The following is an 8,281-nucleotide window of genomic DNA, read 5'->3' as shown; positions in this document are numbered from 1 at the left end:
GGACACGAGGTGCTGGAGTCGGCCGGACCACCGACAGGACACGGGGTGCTGGAGTCGGCCGGACCACCGACAGGACACGGGGTGCTGGAGTCGGCCGGACCACGACAGGAGACGGGGTGCTGGAGTCGGCCGGACCACCGACAGGACACGAGGTGCTGGAGTCGGCCGGACCACCGACAGGACACGGGGTGCTGGAGTCGGCCGGACCACCGCAGGACACGGGGTGCTGAGTCGGCCGGACCACCGACAGGAGACGGGGTGCTGGAGTCGGCCGGACCACCGACAGAGACGGGGTGCTGGAGTCGGCCGGACCACCGACAGGACACGAGGTGCTGGAGTCGGCCGGACCACCGACAGGAGACGGGGTGCTGGAGTCGGCCGGACCACCGACAGGAGACGGGGTGCTGGAGTCGGCCGGACCACCGACAGGACACGAGGTGCTGGAGTCGGCCGGACCACCGACAGGACACGGGGTGCTGGAGTCGGCCGGACCACCGACAGGAGACGGGGTGCTGGAGTCGGCCGGACCACCGACAGGACACGAGGGGTGCGGAGTCGGCCGGACCACCGACAGGACACGAGGTGCTGGAGTCGGCCGGACCACCCGACAGGACACGGGGTGCTGGAGTCGCCGGACCACCGACAGGACACGGGGTGCTGGAGTCGGCCGGACCACCGACAGGAGACGGGGTGCTGGAGTCGGCCGGACCACCGACAGGACACGAGGTGCTGGAGTCGGACCACCGGGAGTCGGCCGGACCACCGACAGGACACGGGGTGTGGGTAGGACCGGACCACCGACAGGAGAGGGGTGAATGGAGTCGGCCGGACCAACCGACAGGAGACGGGTGGCGGAGTCGCCGGACCACCGACAGGACACGAGGTCTGGGCGTAAAAGGGGGGGAAAGTCGGACCGGGACCACCGACAGGAGGAACGGGGTGCTGGAGTCGGGCTCGGGACACCGACCGGAGACGGGGTGCTGGAGCGGCCGGACCACCGCCAGGAGACGAGTTGCTGGAGTCTGCCGGACCACCGACAGGAGACGGGTGCTGGAGTCGGCCAGGACACCGAAGGAGACGGGTGCTGAGTGCTGGAGTCGGCCGGACCACGACAGGAGACGGTGTGCTGGAGTCGGGAAGGACACCGACAGGACACGGAGGGGCTGGAGTGGAATCCACAGGTGGACTGGAGGAGGCAGGAAATGCAGCAGCAGACGTCAAAGTCGAGACCCGAGCAGCGAGGCCCGGGAAGCATAGAGCCAAGGACCGCTGGCTTTCCTCAAAGTCTCGCCACGCCTGCTCATGTTCCTGAGAAATGGCATGCTGGAACGGAACAGAGGGCGGAACCATGGCTGCCGGGGCCAGAACTGGGGCTGGAACCATGGCTGCATGGGCCGGTTCTGGAGCAGGAACCATGGCTGTTGGGGCCAGAACTGGGGCTGGAACCATGGCTGTGTGGGCCGGTTCTGGAGACGGAACCATGGCTGCTGGGGCCTGTACTGGAGCCCAAAGCATGGCTTCTGGGGGTCGGGCTGCTAGCCTGGACTTGCGACTCCTTCTCCTAGGAGCCTTTTGGAGGCTCCGTGGACCTCCAAAAGCCAGACGAGTGCCCGCGAACGGCTCCTGGACAGGAGCAGGAAATGGGGAAGAAGCAGGGGTTGACTTCAGACGGAACACACCGAGATGTATGGTGTTAGGTTGGGAGTTGGGAGGCAGGGGGCTAGCATGCCTGGGGCTAGCAGGCTGGGAATCACACGTCGAGAGGAAATCCAAAATCCAGTCAGGTAAGAACTTAACTAGAGATGGATCCCCTGTTGCCACCTGGTGAGCCTCTGCCAGAGCAGCCTCTCTCTGCTGAACACTGGACGCTCCCCTCCACCTACTATAGCAGCAAGCCAAAGAAAAGGTAAAATGTTGTAATTCCACCTCAAATGGATCTGCTGGGCCCATTTCTGGTTGGTTCATTCTGTCAGGGTTGAGTAGCAGGCAGGACCCAAATGCAGATCTCCAAGAATATTCCTTTATTTCAAGGTACGAAGTAGAACACAGAACACTACCCTGTGACACACAGTCAAATACCAACAATGAACCAACAATGACAGACAGAAAAACCAGAACTAAAATACACACAAGACCAATCACACAAACAAGACACAGGTGAGGAGGGAGGAGAAAACACAGGGGCACCAGGTGAACACAATCGGGCAATCAGGCAGGACAGGGGTGAACACTTTTCAAAACAAAACAGGAAACAAAAGACAGAAAAAGACAAGAAAAAACCCAACACAGACAGATCGTAACAATTTATACCTAGAGTGCGTTAGCATTTTTTCGCTCAGGGCTCATTTAGACGCTTCTTGTGAGACTTGTGTTTTGTTTCGGTAAACATGGTTCATATCATCAGTTAGATGCGTTTCCTCTGAGTAGGACACATGAATAGTTTATTACATTTTAAGAAGCCCTGAGACACAGTTTCGTGAGAAAAAAAACGGGGGAAAAAAGCCCCTTAACAGGTTAATTGGGAATTAAATCAGTGTTCCCAAAGCCCCGGTGTTCTGCAGTTTGTGTGGGCCTACTGTACTGTTGCACAGTTTATGCTGTAGAAACTATGTCCAGGACAAGGTGTTTGGAAGTTTTGGAAGATTCATAGCTAACCACACTGAAGTTATGGAGGTATTGATCAGTCTTCTCATATTTTTAAGCCTCAAATTGTCCTTCTCCCCCCCTCTAACATCACCAGAAGTCATGATTTAAGGGGTCTTTTCTCAAAAAAAATTACCGGGGGAGCATCCCCCCGGACCCCTCTAGTATTGTTTGATCACCATTTCCACAGCCCCACCTAAAATATTTTCCACCAGCCGCCGCTGAAAGACATCCATTGTTTGTTTATACGCTTCTTGAAAAAACATAGTTTTTCTAAAATAGATTAGAAATCGCCTGAAAATGGTACAAACAAGCTTCAAAATGTCTGATGAATGTGTGGCGCTGGGCTATATCTTGCAAGTGAAAGTGAAACTTAAACTCGTTCCGTTGCGGAGATATTCCCCCGAGAGTGCGGGCTGCGGCGCAATTTTACACTGAAAAAAGCAAAGATCCCTGTGTGTAAATGTGGTTTCCGGTTTTAACTTGAAAGTGCACAGGAAGTTGTACTCAGATTCCTCCCATCTAGCTTGACTGTTTAGCTGCCTGCGTGCAGGTGCAAAACATTGAAGAGCTAATGAGGACAGACTGCATAAAGGAGTGGAGCGAGCAGTGTGTTCAGTAAGTATGACGTTTAATTACGATTGTTAAGTCCCCATCCTAGTTTCATATGATATCAGGCATTATTAATCAATTATAAACTATATTTAAAATTAAAGGTGGGGTAGGTACATTTGAGAAACCGGCTCGAGATCGCTAGAATTTGAAAATACACAACCGGAGTAAATCTGCCACTTCCTTACAGAGCCCCTCCTCCAACACACACGAACGCGCACATGACCAATGAGGGCACGAGATAAGTTTGTGCACAGATGGAAGGCTGACAGGCAGGTAGGCCATCCAGTTATTTTAGCCGGGCCGGCTAAAATGATTGGTCGTGCTTTTTACAGTATTACGGCTTCCACAGATGACATTTTTTTATGGATTTTTTGTCAAAGCACTTAAGATATTCATTGCTATCGGGATGTTAAGAGCATTCCATGGAATATAACAAAAAGTGTATCTCGAGCCGGTTTCTCAAACTTACCTACCCTACCTTTAAGTTGTAAACGTTAAAATGGTACGTTCCACCCCTAAAGCGGACCATACCATGTCACAGTTAGCTTCAAGTCCACGCTTGTTTTCATCACGTTTTCCAAAGGAGTGGCTCTATATATTTATTGTAAGTAACAATATATGTTGCCAGTGTAATACAATTAATGATTCAGACATAAAAGTTCATTAATTTGGTTTATAACCGCCTTCAGACTGCTAGCAAAATACTGACGCACATGTCTGTGCCCCTCCCCCACCACCCATGCTATTTACTCAAGCAGATTTATTTTCTTCAGGGCTCAGGCTTGATTCATTCAAATGATCAAATATCATGCTAAAATTAAAGTAATGGTTTGTGATGTAAAGTAGTGATAGAGTCTGTGCATAGCCTAGCTGTTAACGTGTATTTGCATGGTGCTTAGGTGTGTGATATGCTTTTGCAGCTAGCACAGTTTGGAATGATGAACAAGAATTTAAAAAAGCCATCTAATTTTTGTAACCTTTCTCTGCAGTTGGAAATGCCACCAAGGGTCAGTCCCCTTAAGGATGCCCAACAGAATGTCCGATTAGATGTGAAATACATCAATGCAGTGAAAGGTAAGAGGATGCTACATAAGGTGTTCATCATTATATTGTAACATAATCAAATCGTGTAACTGTTAGTCGCTTTTTATCTCCACATTTCTTTTGGAATTACATATAGTCCACAGACTCATCATTCTAATGGCCCCTTTCATTGAAAATGTCATATATTGTCTAGCAGGACGTGGTATAGTTGCCCATGGTCAGTTTTCCACAGGAGATTTTATTTTGGAGTACAGAGGGGACCTTATAAATGATAAGGAACTGCAAAGAAGACTAGCAATCACTAGCTGTTGCCTCTGTTTTTCTTCAAGCAGATAAATGGATGATGAAAGTATATTGTGATGAATATCTATTGTGAATAAGTACTTCCGAGCGGTTTTCTCAATTCCCTTTATAAGGCCAATGTTAATATAATATTTAGGACAAACTTTGGGCTTTAAACTGACATTCCTTTTGATTAAAAATCACACTTTTCTGGGATACCTACGACGTCCCCACAACACGCCTTACATCTGATCCTGAGTAGAAACTGTGTTAAGTGTATCACAAACTAGAGACACTTGGTCCCCAAAAGTGACCACAACATGGTGTGTGAAATGTCCCCACTAAGCTGGTTGTATTCAGTGTGTGAGAAAGACGAGGTTAAGGTAGCATAATGGCGTGTTTCCACTACACGGCCTCGCTCGGCCTCGCTCGGTATGGCTAGGCCTCGTTAGGACTGGCTCACTTTATGGCGCATTCCCATTACAGTTTAGGAACTGGGGTAGTATCTATAGTAACGCAGTGTAGGCGGAGCCGTGACGTCATCTTCAATGAGAACCCCAGAAAAACAACACAGCCGTTAGCTGTTAGCACTCAGAGCTCACAGCTCGTCATATATGTTCAGAAACTAGACAAAAGTTAAACAAGTACAAACCACAGACTGCCTGTGTCATGGCGAATATAGTCGCTGCTTTATTTATGTCTGTATAGGCCGTTGTTGTGAGTGTGGACGGTTGGAGCATATACTGCGTTAGCTTAGCCAATCTCCATTTAGAAAACACGCATTTTAAAAGTTTTTTTGCCTGCCGTCTGTCTGCCGACTTGACAAAGTATTAATTCATGGTTTTTACTAACCGGTATCAGTATGTTGTTACTTCGGCATCATTTTGAAACGTGTATTACAATTAAATCACGGTCAAATATGTCCATCTTGTTGTAGTTGTAGCCCCCTTGCCAGCGATGCTCTCTCTAGTTTAGCATACTCAGCCCGACTCAGCCTCGTTGTCTCTGGCCCTAGACCCACGATTTTATGAGGCCAGAAAAACTGTGAATTGGGACCCGCCGGCCGGTACTAGGCCAAGTGGAAACGCAACCTAAGACGGGCCGCTGACGTCACAGCCCTCTTAAACCGTGCTCCGCGCTGTAGTGGAAACGCGCCATTAGTGTACAGTATTTAATGGGTGGGGGGCCTTTCTCTCTGAAGTCTGGTGTTTGTTGACATGCATTTAGATTTAGATGTTTCCTTTTAGAAAATGCATTAGTCTTATTTTATAATATGTAGTGATTGCATGAAATTCTATGGTTTTATTCTCTATTTTAAAATGTCCTTAATGGTGATATATTTTCAGGCGCCTGTGACAAGAGACTCCAACCCTGATGGTCCCATTGAGAGCGAGCACGTTGACACCAGGAATGCTGGGCCCTCGAACAAACCCAACATCAACAGAGAGGTACATCCATGATTACCACTTAGCTTTATACTTAGCATCTTTCTGAATCACTAGCTGTTGCCTCTGTTTTTCTTCAAGCAGATACATGGATGATGAAAGTATATTATGATGAATATCTATTGTGAACTAGAGAATGCAATTCCTGAAGAAATTGCTAGTGGGAATGCTTTATGCTGAAATGTAATGTGTAAGAAGAAAGTGAAGAATTTAGATTGAAATGATACATGAACACTGGGGGCTTGAACGTGTGATGAGAGAAGAAAAGAGAGTAAAAAGGCTTGGAAAAGCAGCAGAATATTTGAACTGCAAACCTTTGAACTAACTTGATGGTGAATGATCTGTCGTCATGCCAACGGCATTTGAAAAATCTCAAAACTGTCCCGTAGATGTCTTCACGGCTGGACTGTTAGCACACATGTGAAGTTTGAGCATTTTTTGAACATTTTCATAGGAGTTATAGCGACATCGTCTTTTATGGCGAGGGATGCGTTTCCATGGAAACGGCATATGGTGAGATCTCAGATTTGGAGTAGAGCTGTTGAGGCATGGACCGGTGATATACAGGTGAAGATTGGGGGACGATCGGACCGTGTCCATTGGACTAACGGCCCGTCCACACAGCAGTGTTAAAAAAATCTTGGAGGTGGGCGTATCTGAAGCTTGGGGATTTTTTGCGACCAACAACCAATCACATGAATCTCCCGCCCCTGACATACGAAGCAAAAAAGCCCGAAGTAAACTGGATATAAACTCTCCAAACAGGCGAAAACCTACCACTGTCTCTGCCACCTCCCTCCATGCCTGGCTCCTCCGGTTTGTATCCCGGTAGGTAAATAGGGACTGGTCATAAAGCACCGGGTGATTCCCTACCGCTAATTTCTCCTCCATTTTTTGGAATATGAGGAAATGACCTGCGGTATGTCTCTCCCAGCATACACGCGGTTTGATTGGCTAGCGCTTGAACTGTCAGATTTGCATACACGGGATTTGATTGGCTGACGCTTCCACCTCAGCTTCAAAAGTTGAACATTGCTCAACTTTGAATCCTGAAAATCCTGAAAATCTCCGCTCTGCTGCCCACAATGCAGTTCGGCGAAAAGTGAGGCAAATTTACGTCACCCCATTCAAAGTGAATGGGCAGAAGCGTTCCAAGATTTTTTTAACGCTGCTGTGTGGACGTGCCGTGACAGCGACATCGTGTTTCATGGCGAGCATTGTGTTGCCATGGCAACTGCATTTGAAGAAATCTCAAAACTGTCTCGTAGATGTCTTCACGGCTGGACTGTTATGGGGGTTATTCCCTATCTTTATTCAAGAGCGTGGTATTTAAATTTGAGAGCATACTTTATTGATTTCACGTTCAGATTATGTATTTCTTTCCCTCAAACCCTGTCCTCACACTCAGATTTGCTCTGCTTCTGCTCAAACTGTACGCTTGCACTCAGATATATTGCTGCTTACAGATTTCCTGTGTTCCAGCTTAAAACCTTCTCCTCGCACTCAGGCTGTTTCTGTGCGCTCGTGAAATGTCTGCTCTCAGATTTCTTCTGTGCGCGCTCGGATCTTTTGTGCAACAACCCTGTCAAAATCCCTCAACCAATAGGAGGCCAGTTGTCCTTGCGGGTGCGTTCGCTTTACTTATTAGAGCGTCCCGTAAGGGCGGTTACTCTTTGGTTTATAAACTACCGCCCTCCACGGCTTTATAACATAACATGGACTTCACTTGTTTAATTTACAACTTTTAGGGGGGGGAAGCACAGTTAGTATATATATATACCAGCACCTTACATAATAGCTACGTTCTGTGGCGGACTGGGACTAAAAATCAGCCCAGGAATTGCTAGTGAATTTTCCGACCGGCCCCACTTCTGTACCGGACGTCCCATGTCCAACATGGAGCAAAGTCAAGGACCCCAAGTAAGTTTTTTATTTTAATGGTACTATTAACGTTAACGTTACTTCCTTCAAATGTATTTGGTAGTCATATTTGCGGCACATCTATGATAATAATTGGCTTGTACGTTACGTGAACACTGTTGCTAGGCAACTGACAACAAAATGTGTTTCTTATTTCATTGTTTAGGAAAAGGGAAATATACAGTTTTCTTCATGTCATTTTTAATGTAAGATCATATGTTGCCCTCACTACATTTGCACAAATGCACAATAAATTGTGTAACATGAACTGTACCTATATTTATTGCCTACTTTTCCTACAGAACCTGCTTAGACGTCATATCTTGGAGAGA

At 47.7% G+C, this 8,281-nt stretch overlaps 1 long non-coding RNA gene across 1 annotated transcript; it reads left to right on the top strand.

Moving 5' to 3' along the window:
• The first annotated feature begins 3,169 nt into the window (after window positions 1-3,169).
• On the top strand, window positions 3,170-6,216 carry LOC117480568. Its single transcript, XR_004555665.1, has 3 exons — window positions 3,170-3,261; window positions 4,248-4,332; window positions 5,931-6,216. It is a non-coding gene; the product is annotated as an uncharacterized LOC117480568 (long non-coding RNA).
• Window positions 6,217-8,281: the final 2,065 nt, after the last annotated feature.

Source organism: Trematomus bernacchii, unplaced genomic scaffold, assembly GCF_902827165.1.
Source record: "Trematomus bernacchii unplaced genomic scaffold, fTreBer1.1, whole genome shotgun sequence".
Taxonomy (NCBI): domain Eukaryota; kingdom Metazoa; phylum Chordata; class Actinopteri; order Perciformes; family Nototheniidae; genus Trematomus; species Trematomus bernacchii.
This window is presented reverse-complemented; position numbering and strand designations above follow the sequence as displayed.